Raw genomic sequence first — 20,970 nt, forward strand, 5'->3', positions numbered from 1 at the left:
TTAGTGTATGATCAGTGAATTTATTGGTGTCCAACCATTGTCTCGCTGAACATTCTTGTTCTTGCTGGTCTCCTTTATATCACCATCCTTTTAGACTAATCTAAAGCTTTGGAGATGACATCGCAGAGTTAGAAGAGGAAAGAGGCTAGATCTTGTGCACTAGGTAAACCTACACAAAACAGTGGTGGGCAATCATACACTGAGATGGATTAGCCTATGCCTGATTCCTGCATCGGAACCAAACACTTGGAGAAATGTGAACTTGGGCATTACAAAGCTGAAGAAAGGTATCTTTAATCACTCACTAATCATTTCATATGTAGGTGGACACTAGAACTTTGAAGTATTGACTCTTCATACGTATGTAGGTTTTTTCTATTTTTGAACTATGCAATATGATTAAAGTTTAGTTAGCATTTTCTTAGAGTGGCTGAGAAGTGGTAACTACCTAGTTCTCAAGGGTGGGTGTTTTTGTACTTCCTTAAAATCTGAAAGGTTTCTGGGATTTGTGGTCTTCATTCCAACTGAAGCCAAAGGAGTCAGATTCAGATTTCAGTGAAATTGTCATATTTAATTTTTTTCTCACTTATACAGCCATGTGCACAATTTCAACTAAGGAATATTTTATACACATATTTCTTTTTGCACTATATGCATTATTTTTATTTTATGAACATTACTAAGATACTTCTATAACAGGGAAGTATATAAAATATTTACTAGAATTTGGGGACATGCTAAGCACATAAATGAGTAAATTACTTGTTTGAGTAAGCAAGTGTTGGAGTTTGAACCAATATATACATGTAAGTGACGTTTTCAAACATGACAATTTACTGTAAAGCAAGAGCAAAAGCCAGATTTAGTACAGTGTATGTTACTCCTAACTCATGCATCATTTGTTTTGGTTTTTGTTATACCAAAGTCATAGCCCACAATAAGAAGTGCTATCAACTTCTTGTCCATGTCACCATCAAAACTGCTTTGGAACATAGTTTTATTTTTCAATTAATAAATAACTTGTAGCTGTTGGCACTGATGATATTTCCTAAAATAAAAATTGTTAAGACCATCTTCTTGTTGAATTTATTGCAACCAGAGCTGGAATGAACTGAGAAATGAAAGGAAGAAAACAAAATCAGGTCTACTGCTCACGTCCTTTCCAAACCCAAAGTAAAGTAGAAGTTTGCATTTTGTAGACCACCCTTCATGGAGTCAGGCATTGTGGTTAGCACTTGCTAAGCATTTGGCATATGAGCAACTATACCAACCACTATACAGCTACCACCTCAGCTCTTTCATATAATCCTATAGTTTTAGTGAAACTACTTCACAGATTATTGTAGGACCCTTGTGATCCACCAGTCAAAAATAATGACACCATTCTTTTCATATTTCAATCCTTAGGCACTACCTGGGCAGACTCTCAACTAGATCATTTAAGTTGACCAGGCTACCTAGCTCTGTCCTATCATACGGCTAGCTATATCTTCCAGACCCATAGTCATGTCTCTTCCCAGTGTCTCCTGTCAAAAAGACCTTCCTTTTTCCTTCTTCACAGAGTCCCTTTCTCTGCCTGGAAATCCCACCTTCCACTTCCTGCCATAGCTATTGGCCATCAGGTCTTTCTAACAACCAATCAGCATTGAAATACATCTGACAAAACTCTTATATAGTCTAGGGATAGAGGACAGTGTGACTTTTTCTTTAGGATTTACAAAACAGGAGGCAAGCAAAATGGGTCATATGACAGTGTCAATACCAGAATCCTGTTAGCATTTAGCTCCCTGCCAGTTCAGCAACTAACAATTGAATATACAGATGTGACATGCCTTAATAAAAGGTTACTTCCATCACAGATTAGAAAACAGGTATAAAAACTGGAAATAATTTGCTCATGGTCATAAGGACAAGGGGTAGACACACATAGCTCATGCTTTCTCTGCTAGTTTCAATGGACATCGAACTTTAAATATTAAGGTCCATAAATAAATTCTATTTCTTCTTGGGTTCTGTTTAGAGGCTCAAAATCTTCCTGGCAAGATATCTGAAATCTTGGAAGTGAACATCACACTGTGAGAGGAAGGTTTCAGTAATTGCTATAATTCTAGTCAAAATTTCTGCTCTCCCCTGTTAGACCAGTCATAATTACTGTTACCACTCCTTTAATCTCTGCCAAGATAGTCAGTATGACAGCAACTTACCTTGAAAATGTCATTATTTTTTGTGTAAAGAACAAGTCTGCCATGGCCATCAATTCTGAATATCATCAGTATGATAAAAAGAATCCAGTCTATTCATCTCTATGGTGCTTTTTTTTTTTTAAGAAAAGAGATTGCAGATAGGATTGCAGTTAGAGCTAGCAGAACCTGTGTGCTTCCAACTTGAACGCTGCCCTCATATTAGTTCACAGGAGATAAGGAGAAGGGTAGGAAAGACAAAAAGCTATTCCTCTGTCTTGAATTGAAGTGGTTATATAAATCTCTGTCACATTTAGACAGTATGTTCATGCATAAAATCCTTGAACTAGAAGTAATTTTACAGAAAAATAAATGTGTGCTCAGGATATTCATCTTAGTGTGAGCAACAATCTAGTCTATTTTCTATGCAAGAGTGAAAATCGCTTGGTACAAAAGGCTGTATCAGTTATTGCTGAGGCTATCACTCCAATCCTATATCCTCACTTGTCTTTGGAGAGTTTTGTCTGCCTTGTGATAAGCAAAGCACTACGCAAATATGGAGTAACAGTTGTCCTTTGCCCTGTGAGTCCATCCTATCTCTCTGGAGATGTGTGATCAAGGTCCTAATGTTTGTCTCTGAGAAGATAACATAAACTCCATTTTAAGACCAAGTCTAACTTCAAAAGGAAAGTCACCCATTCCAGGAACTGACCATAAACTCTCTCTAACTCATCAGTCCCAGGATCTAAGCTATAAGTCACCAGCTCCAGGAACAGACCGTAAAATCCAGGAACAAGGCCATAAAATCCCATATTCAAAGAACAACCTGGAGATACCTACAAGGATGGGAAAAATCATATCTTAGTTAGGATCAGCTATCAGAGACGGGCAGCTTTATATAGTTTGGGTGTCTCATCCTGTGGTTAAAGATTCATGACAAAGGAATTTAGTCCACTGATCACCTGGACACAACCCAATCAGAAATCAACACATGTAACACCCCCCTGTACCCTCCAATGAAGTTTTAGATTACCTAACCCTAGCTAAAATTCCCCTAGTTCCCTATTAAAAAGACCTACACAGCTTTGTCTGTGGTCATAGCCATTTTTTTAACTGTTATCTATAGAACATTTTATCCTAAAACAAAAGAATATATCTTCTTCTCAGTACCTCATGGTACCTTCTCCAAAATTGACCATATAACTGGTCACAAAACAGGTCACAAGGGATACAAGAAGATTGAAACAATCCCATGCATCCTATCAGATCATCACAGACTAAATTCATAAATTCTGATAGTTTCAGTGTGTCACTTTTTATTTTTCTGTTTCTATGATTTGTTTATTGATGAGAGTGGGGTGTAGAAGTCCCCCACTATTATTGTGTGAGGTACAATGTGTGATTTGAGCTTTAGCAAAGTTTCTTTTATGAATGTGGGTGCCCTTGTATTTGGAGCATAGATGTTCAGAATTGAGAGTTCCTCGTGGTACATTTTACCTTTGATCAGTATGAACTGTCCCACCTTATCTTTTTTGATAACTTTAGGTTGAAAGTTGATTTTATTTGATATTACAGTGTCTACTACAGCTTGTTTCTTGGGACCATTTGCTTAGAAAATTGTTTTGCAGCCTTTTACTCTGAGTAATATCTGTCTTTGTCACTGAGGTCGGTTTCCTGTATGTAACAAAATGTTGGGTCCTATTTATGCATCCTGTCTGTTAGTCTATGTCTTTTTATTGAAGAAATCACTTCACTGATATTAAGAGATATTAAGGAAAAGTGATTGTTGCTTCCTGTTATTTTTGTTAGAGGTGGAATTATGTTTGTGTGGCTATCTTCTTTTTTGGTTTGTTAAAAGAAGATTATTTTCTAGCTATTTCTAGGGTGTAGTTTCGCTCCTTGTGTTGGAATTTTCTATTTATTATCCTTTGAAGGGCTGGATTTGTGGAAAGATACTGTGTAAATTTGTTTTTGTCATGGAATACCTTGTTTTCTCCATCTTATAGGTCTACCTTTATATGTTACTTGACATTTTCCCCTTACTGTTTTTAATATTCTTTATTTGTTTTGTGTGTTTGATGTTTTGATTATTATGTGATGGGAGGAATTTCTTTTCTGGTCTAGTCTATTTGGAGTTCTGTAGGCTTCTTGTATGTTCATGGGCATCTCTTTCTTTAGGTTAGGGAAGTTTTCTTCTATAATTTTGTTGAAGATATATACTGGTCCTTTAAGTTTGGAATTTTCATTTCTTCTATACCTATTATCCTTACGTTTGACCTTCCCATTGTGTCCTGGATTTCCTGGATATTTTGGGTTAGGAGCTTTTTGCCTTTTGCATTTTCTTTGACTTTTGTGTCAATGTTTTCTATGGTATCTGAGATTCTATCTCACCTGAGATTCTCTCTCCTACCTCTTGTATTCCATTCGTGGTGCTCACATCTATAACTCCTGACCTCTTTCCTAGGTTTTCTATCTCCAGAATCGTCTCCCTTTGTGATTTCTTTATTGATTCTACTTCCATTTTTAGATTCTGGATGGTTTTGTTCAATTCCTTCACCTGTTTGGTTATGGTTTCCTGCAATTCTTTAAGGAACTTTTGTGTTTCCTCTTTAAGAGCTTCTACTTGTTTACCTGTGTTCTCCTTACATTTCTTTAAGGGGGTTATTTATGTCCTTCTTAAAATCCTCTATCAGCATCATGAGATGTGATTTTAAATCCAAATCTTGCTTTTCTGGTGTGTTGAGATATCGAGGACTTGCTGTAGTGGGAGAACTGAATTCTGATGATGCCATGTAGCCTTGGTTTCTGTTGATAAATTTCTTGCACTTGCCTTTTGCCATCTGGTTATCTCTTGTGTTAGTTGGTCTTGCTGTCTTGGCTTGAGCTTGTCACTCCCGTAAGCCTGTGTCAGCACTCCTGGGAGACCAGATCTCCCCTGGCAGGACCCTTACACAGAGGGCTGGGGAATATCTCCAGCTCCTGGATGCAGATGGAGGCTGGGAGGACAGGCTGGAAGCACCCTGTCCCACCTGCTCTACCACTCTTGCCTGGTACTGCCTTGGACAGTCACTGGAGCGAAAATGGAGATCTCACCTCCAAGCCAGAGAGTCAGAACACTCCCTGGAGACCATCTCTCCCCTGGCAAGAACAGCCCCAGCTCCTGACCCTGTCCCATCTGCTCCACCACTCCTGTGCCCTATTCTAATATATTTTCATATGGTCATTTCAGCGGACCAAAATCAGGCTGAGATTGCATCATCTTTGAGAAGAAAATATTTCATATTATTCCTACAATAATGAAAATTAAGAACATTGTTATTATTCTCTCTCTCTCTCTTTCTCTCTGTGTGTGTGTGTGTGTGTGTGTGATATTTCCAAATGTGGGAGCATAGGTGCATGCAAGCATGTGGAAGCCAGAGATTGATGTCTAGTGTGTTCTTTAATTGCTCTCCACTCTCCATTTAGTGTAGCAGAGTCCCTTATTGAATCCATCACTCACTGACTGTAGCTAGTCTACCTAGCTGTCTTCATCTTCCAAGTGCTGCAATTATAGGATGTTGCCATGCCTACCAGCTTTCATATGTGTCTAGGAAGGCTGAGCTCTGGTTCTCACACTTGCACAAGTTCTCCTTTAGTGAGCCACTATCCTAGACTTTAGATTATTTTTCTACTTAAAATGTTGAGATATGTATTCTCCCTTATCAGCTAATACTGAAATTTTAACAATCTCTCAAAAATTATGTTCATCCTGTTAGATTCCTTTTTAAAAAATTATTATATCAGAATGTATCATTTATACTCAGAAATGCAGTATATTACATTTTCAGCATCTGCTATTTTTTTTAAATGGGATTGAATGTATTCATTAGAGATGGGGTTTCAAAGATTAACCAAAAACAGAATTTTAGGGAATGCCACCAACCATCAGCAACACATACACCTTCCTGTATCAAGAAACATGAAGGTATCAAAAGTACTTGTGAGAAAATGTTTGCGGTATGTGTTCAAACACTTTAGAGTTATGATCAGTGTTCATGGATTTCTGAAAATTATAAGGTTTGCTAGCAACTATCACTTAATTGTAAATGTTCTTACTGATAAAACTTTTTAAATATATTCTAGAATTTTTTCTTATTTACATAATAGTTTCTTGAGTATGTGTTTGCAAATATTTCTTTCTGAATAGTCTTCGCTATTTGCTCTAAAACTTAAAATATTCCTAACTTTTAAAATGTTAACTGATAGTTTGCATGTAGCTTCTTTGAATGTCTTAGGTTGCAATTTGTATGAACGTATACTTTCTATATCTTAGAGAAACACAAAATAGACGGGAGATAATAGCTTAGGAAATGGAGTAGACTTGGGTAGCTTAGGAGATGGGGTAGACTTGGGTAGCTTAGGAGATGGGGTAGACTTGGGTAGCTTAGGAGATGGGGTAGACTTGGGTAGCTTAGGAGATGGGGTAGACTTGGGTAGCTTAGGAGATGGGATAGACTTGGGTAGCTTAGGAGATGGGGTAGACTTGGGTAGCTTAGGAGATGGGGTAGACTTGGGTAGCTTAGGAGATGGGGTAGACTTAGGTAGCTTAGGAGATGGGGTAGATGGGTAGCTTGGGAGATGGAGTAGATTTAGATAGATTAGGGAATGGAGTAGACCTAGGTATCTTAGGAGATGGAGTAGACATGGGTAACTTGGAAGATAGAATAGACTTGGATAGATTAGGGGGTGGGGTAGACTTGGATAGCTTAGGAAATGGGTAGGCTTAGGTATAAATCTCAGAGTCTACATCACCTGTTTGCTTTAATCCTCCTTTAGCTAATAACCTTTTCAGAGCCTCAACTTCATGTTTTGGGGAAATAATGAGATCTTGAACTTCTTTGGAATGCAGGAGCCTCGTGTATCAAACCTCCTTGACCTCAGTGACTCATTTAACTGATTCCTGGGTGTCTTCCCAGCTCCTGTTAGAGTGTGTGCAGTGCGCTTTTGAACAGTTGCTGAGTGAACGCACAGTACAGAGTGGATGTGTGGAAGTCTGGTTTTTATGTTTTTCCTCATGGCCACCTTGAGCCTAATCTCTTCTTGGCAAAGTTTTACCCCTGGACACTTTGAAGTTCTGCCTTCATATGGAAAGTGGAAATAAAGTAAATACTGGCTTATTCCTCTTCTCCTTTTAACATCACAGCGTCTGGTCTAAGAAGAACCCTTCCTTATGGTGTAAACAGTAGAAAAACAGAGACATTTGTGTTGCCCTCAGCATGTTTTAAACCCCTACTTACTCTGAGTTTTAGCATTTTTGTTACGAATTTTCTCATTGGAACACTTCACATTTTTTTTTATTCAATATACCTCTTCCTCCATCACTGTTATGTTCTTAAACTGCCTGTATAGCCACACTGCAGTTCATTATATATTGTAGGAGCCCTTCGATCTTAGGTATGGCTGGCAACATTCTATCACCCAGTAGACTGTTTTTCAGCATACTGAATGTTTTCTTTTTTATGCAGAAGAAGTTTTTAATTTCGCATTTGTCAGTTCTTAGTTATTTTCTCTGCTATTGGAACTCTAACGGAATTTTTACCAACGCCTGTAGCTTGAAACGTGTTCTCGGTTTTCCTCTAATCGTTTCAGCACCTCGGGTTTTATATTAAAGTCTTTGATCTACTTTCTATTGATGTGTGTGTGTGTGTGTGTGTGTGTGTGTGTGTGTGTGTGTGTGTGTGTGTGTGCAGGGTAAGAGATATGAATCTAATTACATTCTCCTGCACATGGGAATTCAATTTCTACAGCACTGTTTTTTGAAGAGGCTGGTTTTTTTTTTCCCAATGAATATTTTTGACATCTTTATAAAACATTAGTTGGCTGGGGCTGCTGAGATGTCTCAGTAGGTAAAGGTATTTGCTCCTAGCACTGAGGATCTAAGGAGTTGTATCCTTCCTTAGAGAGTCTCTTTCCTGAGCCCAGGCTGGTCTTCCATCAGTGTGGTCCCTTCCCTCCCCACCTCCATGTCTTTGCCTGAGTATATTTGTATCCACTGATTCTGTGTGCAGGTCAGCTCACATCAGTGATCACGTGATTAGTGGGGCCATTAACTGTTTAGTCACAGGGGAGTTGGGCATCTGCATATGCAATACTCCCTAGTGTCTGCTTTCTCTGCTAGAGTAGTTTCGTGGTAAAATTCTCCCAAGATTGTTCCACTATTCCCAGGGTGTAGTGGGCACAGAAGGGCCACAAATACTGGGGTCCTTCTGCAGCTTCTGTTTCGTGCAGCCCCACTATCTGAATTTTGTTTCTACTGTCTCTCTTTCTGGACAATTGCCTTTCCTTGTGTTCAGGGACCCTGCCACATTGCTCAGTGCTCTAATTTGGGATGTGTCGAGTCGTTTGTAAATCTACTTCTCAATGTTTCTCTTGCAGTCGTACAGCGTAGACTTTCTACATGTTTCTCTTTCTACAGCTGTGGATTTGATGCTTACTTTCAGGTGCTGGGGACACAAGAGAAAGCCACTGGGTCTTATAGCAATTTTAAACGTCCTATCCTGAATTGGGTTTGTAACTCGCTGGTAGAGCACCTTTTTGACATGCTTGGTTCCCAACGCCACAAAAAATAAAAAATAAGAAATAAATTAAAATAAAAAGCCTTCCTCCATTTTCTTCAGTATTTATATATTATGTTTTAACTGTTGGTTACATTAAAAATTTGTATAATGAATCATTTTAGATTCATGAGTATCAACTTAAAAATATGAGATTTTAGTCATTAAAATCTGAACATTATATCAATAGCATCTTACATTAACATTTACTTCTGCAGTATTTTTTTTAAAAAAATGGTTAATTATGGTTTTCAATATATTCTTCCTGTATTTGGAGTCATGGCTTTTGTTTATAAAACTTAGTTAATATTTAATTATTTGAACCACTATTAATAAAGAATGAAAAAATGCTAGAGTAATTTTCATTATTACCATATACTGATCAGTCAGATGAGAAAATGACTACAGAGCAAATGCTGACATACTTGGGATAGCATCTTCCCACAATGGCCTGAGGCTGTCAATGAGGCCCAGGAAAGCAGAGTCCTTCTGAACAAAAAGATGAGGGTATGTCTGAGTGTGGTTTGATTTTGTCCATCTGTCTTCTGGAAAATTAAAGCCTGACCCCACCCCAGACACTTCCATGTGTTCCCTCTGAGAGAGCAAAGGCTATGAAGCAATAACAGTCCCAAGCATGTGAGCATCAGGAGGCAAAGACTGATGCTGTTTCTCATTTCATGGCCTCAGGACAAGATGCTCAGAGACGCGTTTAGGGAGCTTTGTGGGATACAGGAGCCTTTACAGGGCAATATGTATCCCTCCTTTTAATTCCATTTCAAATTAATTTTATGACTTCTCAGAGAGATTCTTCAATTCTCAAAACACATCATGAAATTATGATTACACACTTAATGAGGTTCTTTGCATGGATCTGCCTTATTTCCCAAGCCCCTACATGCTCCTATGACTATTCAACTCAGCAGGCCATATCTTACATAAACCAGCAAGGGAAACTTGTTCTTCTTTAATAATTACTTATTAAAGGTTTGTTTTATTTTTAATTGTGTATATGAGAATGGGTCTAACAGTATGTGTCTATATGTATAGGTACCCTTGGAAGCCATAAATATCAGATAGGCCTGGAAATAAAATACCAGGCATTTTTAAATGCCCAACATGAGGGCTATGAGCTGAACTCAGTTCCTTTGCAAGAGAAGTAAGTGCTCATAGCTGACAAGAAACTCTATATCCCGGCCTTTAATAATCTTATAATATTCAGTTTTGTCAGTTTTTTCTTCATAGTACTAGAATTTTAATATTCATTTATTGAAATATTGCTGAGAGCTTACTTCATGCTAGTAGTCCCTATCTCAATGGAAGATGAATAGGAATTGTTTTTTCTCAAATAACTGATGCTATATTTGGAGTTATTTAAACGTCATTTGCAATGTTGGGAAGAAATGAAAACAAAAAGCTGTAAGCACATGATCCATTAGGACTTTCTGGTATGTGATGTAGTTAGGATGCTAGGATTGGAGATTTTGATATTTTAAAACTTTACATTTGGAAACAATAAAATCAGTCTACATATAACTCAACACAAGAACTTTTCTACTAGCAAATGTAAGGCATATCTAAAAAATATAATTTTTCCTCAGTATCTGAGGGCAACTGTTTATAAATAACAATCCTACTTCTAACAGACACCAAAACCTTGGGATACTCAGGTCCCTTGTTGTCATGGTAGTATTTGCATATGACCTATATCCATCTTCTCATATGCCTTAACTCATCTCAAGATCACTTGTGATATCTAATACCATATAAATGCTCTGTAGATAACCATTACAGGGTATTACATAGGGAACAACATCAAGGAAAATAAAATGTTTTCCTGAATTATATCCAAGGTCAGTTGAATCTGTATAGGTGCAATTTAACATAACGGGCTGAATTTCCAAATATTTTTATGGTGATATGCTGATAAAAACATTTTACAATATATGATCTGGAAAAAAGGTAAAAATTCTCAATTTTGCCTGTAAACTCAACTCATTATCAACTAATAATCAAATAATCTTTAATTTTAATTTATTTTTTGTTTAATTTTGAGAATTTCATATATGAGTATCTATTTATTTCATCTCGATACATACTCTCAAATTCATGTTCTCTCAAATTCATCTTCTCTTGTTCTTTAATTATTATTGTTTACACACACACACACACACACACACACACACACACACACACTATTGTACTAATATCTTTTCCGGTGATGAAATTTGTTTGACTTTGTTTGTTTGTCTGTTTGTTTAAAAGAAACTTGTCATATTCAAATTCTTTTTCATTCTAATTAAATGTAAGTTTTGAATTTCTGAGGGTGTTTGAAAAAGACAAAGGGAAATATAAATACAATTCTCCCCTAATATGATAGGACTAGCCTCTAGCACTAACATTTACTTCTCCAGTGTTTTAAAACAAAACTTCAATGTTAACTATGGTTTTCAATATATGTTTTCTTATACTTGGACTCACAGACTTTGCATGCAAAGCTTATTTAATATTTTATTTATTTATCCCACCATTAATTAAGAATTAATTAATTAATTAATACTTGGGATAGCATCTTCTCACATTGCCTAGCGCTGTAAGAATAGTAGGCTTCTTCTGAGCAAAGAGAAAACATCCATTTTAGCAGTGAGTGCTCCAAAGTCTCTCACCTTCTGCACATAGTCCGTTCTAAATCTTTTTGTTAATTACCACCTACCACAAGAGTAAGCTTTTCTGATCAGGATTAAGAATGTGTTCTTCTTTGGGTATAGCAATATGTCATTAGGAAACATTTTTATTGGTATGTTCTTTTAGCAAAATATCAACAGATTTTCCCATAGCTCCATGACCTATCTAATCTCAGATTGCTGAAGGGCTAACAAGTTACTGGCCAAACATTCCCATGGGCAAACACCAATCTCTGATACTATTAATGATACTCTGTTAATGCTTACAGGCAGGACCCTAACATAGCTGTCCCCTGAGAGTCTCCACAGAGCAGCTGACTGAAACAAGTGAAAGACCCACAGCCAAACATTGAACAGGGCTTGGGTCCTCTTATAGAAGAATTGCAGGAAGAATTGAGGGGCCCAGAATAGAAAAGAACTCTAAAGGAAAAACAACAGTCAACTAACTTGGACCCCTCGGGACTCTAAGATTGAACCACCAATCAAAGAGCATACAAGGGCTGGACCTAGGCTTCCTTGCACAGAGGTAGCTGATGTGCAGCTCTGTTTTCATGCAGGTCCCGGAACAACTGAAGTGGGGATGTCCCTAAATCTGTTGCCTGCCTACGAATCCTGTTCTCCTAACTGGGCTGCCTTGTCTGGCCTCAGTGGAAAAGGATGCACCGAATTCTGCAGAAACGTGACGTGCCAGGGTGGGCAGATTCCCGGGGAGGCACCCCTTCTCAGAGAAGAAGGGGAGATGAAGGGGGATGTGAGAGGGGACTGGGAAGGGGGCTGAGATAGGGATATAAAGTGAATAAATAAAAAATTAATGAGAGAAATGAAAGGATTTTTGAATCATTGATGCAGTTTGGAAAACAACTGTGGTGGAAGTGCCTAACTGCCTTCTTTTAAGGTTCTCTGAAAGCTCAGATCAGTCATGCTAAAAGAGAATCTGTCCCCTTTCAAAAAAATCAATGAAAATAAGATAGAATTAGTTGGTTTGAAATAAAGATACTAAGACATCTGAGTACACGAGGCTTCTTTAGAATGTTACCGAAAACACTATTTAAGTATTAAATTACACTGCATGAAGTTAAACTTTTCTGGTAGACAAGATTACTTGCTAAGAAAAAGAAACTATCAGTCATGAACTGTGAAAGTGATTCTCAGCACATGAATCTGACCAAGTCTTCATCTTGAATTTACTAACACCTACAATCAAAAAAGTAAAACAACCAAGCTCATTTTTTGATCTTTTTTAAAAATATTTTTATTAGGTATTTTCCTCATTTACATTTCCAATGCTATCCCAAAAGTCCCCCATACCCCCCCCCACCCCCCTACCTACCCACTCCCACTTTTTGGCCCTGGCGTTCCCCTGTACTGGGGCATATAAAGTTTGCATGTCAAGTGGAAAACACCCATGGAAGGAGTTACAGAGACAAAGTTTGGAGCTGAGACAAAAGGATGGACCATTTAGAGACTGCCATATCCAGAGATCTATCCCATAATCAGCCTCCAAATGCTGACACCATTGCATACACTAGCAAGATTTTGCTGAAAGGACCCTGATATAGCTGTCTCTTGTGAGACTATGCCGGGGACCTAGCAAACACAGAAGCTCACAGTCAGCTATTGGATGGCTTACAGGGCCCCCAATGGAGGAGCTAGAGAAAGTACCCAAGAAGCTAAAGGGATCTGCAACCCTATAGGTGAAACAACATTATGAACTAACCAGTACCCCAGAGCTCTTGACTCTAGCTGCATATGTACCAAGCTCATTTTTTACAGTAAAAATCTTTGTTCCAATTGTTTACCATTGAGTAACAAAACATCCAAAAATTACTGGCAACATTAAAAACTATCATTTTATTTTTATCGCAACTGACAAAATGAGAAAGACTCAGAGGGGACAGTAGTCATCTGCCTGAAGTATGCATGACATAAAGGTGAATGTTGTTGACATCTGAAGATTTGCTCATTTACATGCCTGCCAATCACTTAGGACTGGAGACCCATACCTCATCAGTTATTATTATCTATGATAATGTAAATAGACTATTCACAGGTTGCCTGGCTTCCTCAGAGTGGAATGGTCAATCTTCAAAAGTAAACATTTCAGGAAAAATTAGAAGTCAAAACTGCAGATATTAAGGTCTAGTCTCAGTGACCAGTTTGATGTTTTTCTGCTCTATTGGACTGGTCCGAAATTACAGCGCCAAAATGCAATGGGAAAGGGTATATAAAATATTGATTTGTGACTAAAGTTTGAAAGTGGCTTTCAGATGAAATTACGGACCAGAAGCCAATTCATGTAACTCAGTAAAACAGAAGTACTGGAGTGAGAAAAAGCAAGATGTAACAAAACAAACAAACTAAGACTTTACCCCAGGCCGGGGGGGGGGGGGCGGGGGGGGGGTTAGAAACAGAGAGACAGAGAGACAGACAGAGACAGAAAAACAGAGAGAGGCAGAGAGGGAGAGGGAGGGAGGGAGGGAGGGAGGGAGGGAGGGAGGGAGGGAGGGAGGGAGGGAGGGAGGGAGGCGCTGCAGAAATACCTGAGAACTGACAACAAGCATAGGGTGGTATAGCAAATGTCACTGAGCCAAGCCAGCAGCTCAAGCCACCTGGCTGCCTGCCTGGGGGAAGGAAGGACAGACCTCATGCTAAAGGCAAGTCAGGTAAGCCTCCTGAGAAGAGACTGGCAGACCAGTTCTAGGAGGAGCCAAAAGTCCTCCCAAGCCACAGATCTGCTTTTCTCTTCCATTTGCTTCTTAAACTGCTAATGTCCACTCTAATCTATATTTAGTGTTAGTTTAATTGTCTTTGTGAGACTCCGTATACTTCCCAAGAGGAGTCCCCAACACATACAAAAAAAAAAAAAAAAAAAAAAAAAAAAAAACCAACCAAATCCTTCAATATTAAGAAATGGTATAAGTCAGGTGGACACTATGTTCATAGCAGCCTTATTTATAGTGGCCAGAAGCTGGAAAGAACCCAGATGTCCCTCAACAGAGGATTAGATACAGAAAATATGGTACATTTACACAATGGAATACTACTCAGCTATTAAAAACAATGAATTTATGAAATTCTTAGACAAATGGATGGATCTAGAGGATATCATCACAAAAAACACACATGATATACACTCACTGATAAGTGGATATTAGCTCAGAAGCTTGGATTACCCTAAATACAATTCCCAAAACACATGAAACTCAAAAAGAAGGAAGACCAAAGTGTGGATACTTTGCTCCTTCTTAGAAGGGGGGACAAAATTCCCTTGGAAGGAGTTACAGAGACAACGTGTAAAGCAGAGACTGAAGGAATGACCATCCAGAGACTGCCCTACCTAGGGATCCATACCATGAACAACCACCAAAACCAGACTATTGTGGATGCCAACAAGAGCTTGCTGACAGGAAACTGGTATAACTGTCTCCTGAGAGGCTCTGCCAGTGCCTGACTAATACAGAAGTAGATGCTCACAACCATCCATTGGACGGAGCACAGGGTCCCCAATGAAGGAGCCAGAGAAAGTACCCAAAGAACTGAAGGGGTTTTCAGCTCCATAGGAGGAACAACAATATGAACTAACCAGTACCCCCAGAGCTCCCTGGGACTGAACCACCAACCAAAGAAAACACATGGTGGGACTTATGGCTCTAGGTGTATATGTAGCAGAGGATGGCCTAGTCAATGGGAGAAGAAGCCCTTGGTCCTGTGAAGGTTCTATGCCTCAGTATAGGGGAATGTCAGGGCCAAAAAGTGGGAGTGGGTGGGTTGGTGAGCAGGAGAAAGAGGATCGGGATTTTCAGAGGGGAAACTAGGAAAGGAGATAACATTTGAAATGTAAATAAAGAAAATATCTAATAAAAAAATAGTATGAGTCTGCACTGTGGCACAGCCTTCTGAAGAGGACTGCAGTCTCCTAGACCCCTTGGAAAGATGTCCTGTTTTCCTGATTCCTGACAAACTCAACTGTTAAATTCCCATGACTCCTCTTTAGTTTGCCTAGCTCAGCAGGCATTATCCCCTCTACTGACTGCTGTTTCAATTTAACTCAATAAACTCAATCGTTGGTATTATGAGTTGACCTAAGATAAAAGTAAAAAGACTGGACAGTCTCCAACCCTTCCTCCTTTGTAGGAACATGGAAGGGCTTTGTTATCTTTCACCAGTTTGATAACTTAGAGGATAATGTGGTTTTTCTGAGACACATTGCACAACACTTGTCTCTGATGTGTCAACAAAACCCAGTGGAATTGGCTGTGGTGCTGATTAAAACAGGATTCTAAGGACTTGGCTTTAGAACCTTACACATTAGAGTTTGAGGATTAGACACTGCAGGGTCTTCCCATGCCAGGTAAACTGTGTGGCCATGTGAGCTCTGCAGAGCTGCTTGCAGCTGAAGACCTGGGTACCTTATTTACATTCTCATTAAGATGCAGTCTCTGTAATCCCGCTTCACCACTGTGGCACTGTAGCAAGCTCTAACTTCTTGTGCTAAGGAGACTTATTTGTCTCCATTGGAACACTTTTATCCTGATGACTCCTGTTTCTTGGAATTGGAAAATGAGATGGAAATGTACCCACTCCCATAACCAGCATCCCAAGGTTGATAACTGCTGGCTCCATAGAGCATTTGGAGACACACAGTCACCTATCTGCCAACAAATACAAACTCTTCCCACGTGGAAAAATAAAGATACTAAAAAAAAAAAAGTATAACTTAGAGTCTAAACTTCAGCTTACCTTGTTACTAGGAAAATGATATATCTTTTATTCAATCTATGCACCACATATCTAACAATTTATGGATCCCATCTGAATCCCCTAAAATTGGCTTTTTACTCAATTTTGTTGCTCTAAGTAGTCTTATAGTGTGGAAAGGAAGATTTCATCCATGGTAGATGGTGAGAGATGTTACCTCTGAGACAAACTCACCACTCACCACTCAGTCCTGCACCCCAACGGTGGGAGCTAGACAAGAAAATCATGTGTTTGTGGCCCACACCCCGGACTCGGTGCCTTCTATCGTCTACACCACTTGGTGTGTTTTCCTGTGTATGGCAGCTTGCTAACCCCACAGGCTGTTCTGAAGATCTCATTTTACTTAACCTCGCGGTAGCAGGTGAACATGAGGGGCAGCTTCTCCCCTTCCTTTTTCTCTGTCATCTCTGTGGAAGTTCATTATGCCTTTGTGAGCTCCTCAGCCTTCACTAAGCAATTAAATGTTGGCATGACCGCAGGCCCCTTCTCTGTGCACAGTTCCATCCACTGCTGTTAACTAAATGGCAGTGTACACACGATACACAAACTTATCGCCACCCAGCGTGGTTTTTCTTACTTTCGGATGGACGGATGGTTGTGCCTATTTGAGTCTCCTCAAAACTCTACATCTGCAAAAATGAACCTAGAAACACCCTCCTGAAAAGTATGTATTTTTGTTGTTAGTGCTATGACAGAAACCATATATTTTTTTAAAGTGGGGGAGTTAGAAATGTCCCAACAGTTCACTCTCCTCGTACTCTTAATTCAGTCCTTCAAGTGCTCCCAAAGTCAGCTCTTAGACCTGTCAACTCCCTTCTTTCTTTCTCTTTGTATTTCCTATCTCTACTCTAGTTTATGTTCCCTATTGTTTTGTGCCTGCGATGAATAACCTTGCCATCAGCATATGCATGTCACCACTGGCTTTGAAAAGACCTCTGACAAGACCACACTTGCTCTGGCATCTGCCATCTCCATTGTAATAAAGTGATAGGCAATCTTTTTCAAAACACACATCTATTTGAACACCCTGGAGGTAAAAAGAGCCCGTTAACCCTCACATCACCCACTGGACCTGTGTAAGACCCACGTCTCTGTCCTTTGGATCACAGTCAGACACAGTGACCTCTCTCTGTCTCCTTCTGCACAAACGCCCTTTAAGAGACTGCCTAAAGTGATGGTCCCTTCTTTTGACTATTTGACTCTTCTTCCAACAGGCTTGTAATTTCTTCCAGGAAGCCCTGTCTGTACACAGATTTCACTAAACTGAATTTACAAGTACATTCTCAAAGCACACCTCGTAAAATGGATTTGGGAAGAGGACATGTTCTGCATATTTATGATGCATCCTACGTGATTAAATGCTTGTTCCTCACTATGACCTTGCCCACTAAAGTGTGGCCTGAGGACTCTCTGCTAGCATTGACCATGTAGTTCCTAGAGGCTAGGACATGTTTGAGCATACCAATATTTAACGTGTTGAGAAACTAAGGGACACGTTTGGCGCACGTCTCTCAGAGCTTCTCTCCTTCCGAGGGTTTGGATAAGTCAGAAATCTTGAGAACCCAAGCAACGCTGATACCACCTCAAGATTCCCTGTGAATACATCATAGCAATTAAAAGCGGAACTCCATGGCAGTCTTCCTGGTTTTCTAATCCTTTTCTGCCACCGAATGCACCTGCGACCTCTGTGCAGTGTTTGTCCTCTCTGAGCCTCGGTGTCTGACAGATGGGAATGCTGATTACACTACAGCACGCGATTCCCATGAGGACCACATGAAGAATCCCGAGCCCGGAGCTCAGCACAGCCTGTCTCATAGAATGCTGCTGTTTCATGTGGCTATTGTGGCTCCTGGCCTTATGACTCCTGCTTCCTTCCTTTTCGGCTCATGGATCCTCCCAGGTCATTAAGATTCCATCTCCACGGTGAGCCTGGAGGAAAACACAGTCTCAGACATCTTTTTTTAACGACAGACGGGTTGTACAAAGCTGTTACAGACACTTGTGCTAGTACTGTAGATGTTACTTTCAGGAGAATTGCCCAAAGTATCTTGGCATGAACCCCACTTCCTCTCTTCGCGGGCCCATCACTACATTCAATTTCTTTCCTGATTTAACCCATGACTTTTCCCCTCATAGAGATACCTAGGGTTTGCAGTGCAGTCTTTCTCCTTCAGCCTCTCTGCTGAGGAACAACCCTTATTGTGTAGTCTACGAACTAGAATTAAAGTAGCATTTGCGCTCCCACAATACCAACAACGCACTGCCTTCTGGGATACTTCCGTGAAGTCCCTTGGTCCATGAGCAGCGTTTAAGGCAAGCCTTTTAAAGTCCTTGCTCCTGTTCAAATGTCAGATTTGGGATTGTGCCACCTTCTCATTCACGTTTCTTCAACCACGGGACGATGTCTTACTTCACTCTGCCTCAAATGCAACAGATTTTTTTTTTAATTCGAAAATCTATAAAATTTCCAAACTTTATTTGAGAAAATTTCACCCATTCTTTGGATATAGATTTAAAATAATTTTCTCAAAGAATGCTGTTAATAATTAAGCTCCCTTATTGCACATTTTCTTATGAATCCATTCACTCACGTCTGAATAAAATAGTAATTGTTACCATTAAATCCTTATGATTACGATTCTATATTTTAAAAAATAAGTATCCTTAATATGATTTTTAAAATTAGGGCTTGTTTTCAAATCATGCATACTATGAACGAAAATATATTATTTTTATATAGTGTATTAATAAGATATATTTCATCCTTTCGTACTTTGGGTCTAGATCCAGAATAGATTCATAATTTGTGTTCAGTGGGTATTTCCTGAAGGAGTGATTTACTGTGCATAGCATATTGCTGTATTGCAGCATTACTGAGCTGCTGCATTGCTGGATCAGTGTTTTCCATGGATGCACTCCCCACACATGCAGAAAGCTCAAACTCACACTCAACTTTGAGACACTGAAGTCAAATATATTGGTACAACAGTCCTGCTGTTTCTTGCCCAGGTACAGGACAGAATGTGAGACAGTAATCACAAAGACATGGGCTGAGGACAGGGACACTGAATAAGAGGCCAGAAGTAACTTAGCAAGCTTCTGGAACTTTCCTGTGTGTATTGGCTTAAATAAGCATTTTTGTTTCTTTTCATGAGAAGGTGTTCAACTGAATAACTTCTTTTTGTTTTAATTTGTTTAAAAAAAAAAAACTTTTTCAGGCTTGCTACACAGTTCTAGGGAATTTTCAGAGTCAAGTTATTTAGTTGGCTTACTTGACACATTAGACAGTTTAATATAAACCATTTATCTCCCCCAGGGAGAACATAAACAATTCTGCAGCTTATAAAATTTCATGGTCACTTTTAGGAAAAAAAAAGTAAAGTAGCAGAGTACTTTAAAAATATACAGTTCTGTCTAAAGTGAATGAAAAGGAGCTGCGAACTGGAGAGCTTTAACATCCCACTAATGCCAGAAATGTCAAAAGAACTAGAAATGCTACAACAAATATTTTCCAATACTAATTATTTCTACCTATTTTGTCTTTGTAATATTTAGTCACTGTTTTATATGATAAACATCTTATAAAATCATTTTCCTGAGAAAGAAAAGAAAGATAATCACCACGCATTGACCAAACTCTTTGCTCAGTTACATTCAGTTGTAATATCTAACCATTTCAGCATACACACATACACACACATACACACACACTCACACACACACACACATGTTCAGGCAGCATGATCAATTCTATTTGTTATGATTTTATCAAGACAAAACAGTTACATTGCATGATGTATGGATTGTATTATACAAAATGTATTAAGTGTCCCTCACAGAAGGGAACATGAAACCACACGCACTGCCTATAACCTGATATGTCTGATGATCATAAGAATGCTCCCCAAAGTAGCCTCTCATTCCATACATTGCAAACATTGTTTTCCTTCCACAACTCACAAAAAAATCCAGTACAGAGAGCCATAAACCACATTCATACGACAATCATGCTCAGCTGAAGGACAGCTTGCAGTGAACAACAGGACACAGAAATGGCCACTCATAACTTGATACCTAGACTTGACCATGAACCCTAGAAATATGCCATCAAATCTTAAACAGACTCAGCATCCCTATTGTCTCTACCTATATCCCCATGACACCAGTTTTCAGTGCTACTCTTCACTAGGACAATGGATCAAGAGGAATCATGACTTCAGCTAAAGTACAAATCCTACAGCAGAACCATGACCAAATGGAATCCTGAATTCCACCCAGAAGAAATTGGAAGAAACATCTATAAATAAAAGACTCTAAAAGCTAAATTAGCTTTGTGGTAACTCTGTCTCTGTCCTCAGCTTTGTCCCTGGTGAGGTCTCATACATCAGCCTGTGTTGTTTTATTGTAAAATCAGACTGGGAAAGGCCACCAAGTTAGATAGAAAATCTGGCCTCTGGCAGACTGGAGACTCAGTAAAGCCTCTTAAGACCCTGAGATCTGAGCCTCATATCTTCTTTGTATGACCTTTTGTCTCTTAGGATGTCAAGGAGAAAATAAATTTATACTTGGCCTAGCAAGTGCTTCTATTTTTCATTATATTCATCAAGCCAAGACTCAACCAAAGGGACAACTTACAGTATTCCTTTTGGGAGGCTGTGTTTTCTATCTACAAAATGTAGCTACAATATTAAGAATACATCTCAAATATGAAATTAACACACTTATTGGGTGGGCTATTGTTGGGAGCCGCCCTCACAT

Source organism: Mus musculus, chromosome 3 (assembly GCF_000001635.26).
Source record: "Mus musculus strain C57BL/6J chromosome 3, GRCm38.p6 C57BL/6J".
Classification (NCBI taxonomy): domain Eukaryota; kingdom Metazoa; phylum Chordata; class Mammalia; order Rodentia; family Muridae; genus Mus; species Mus musculus.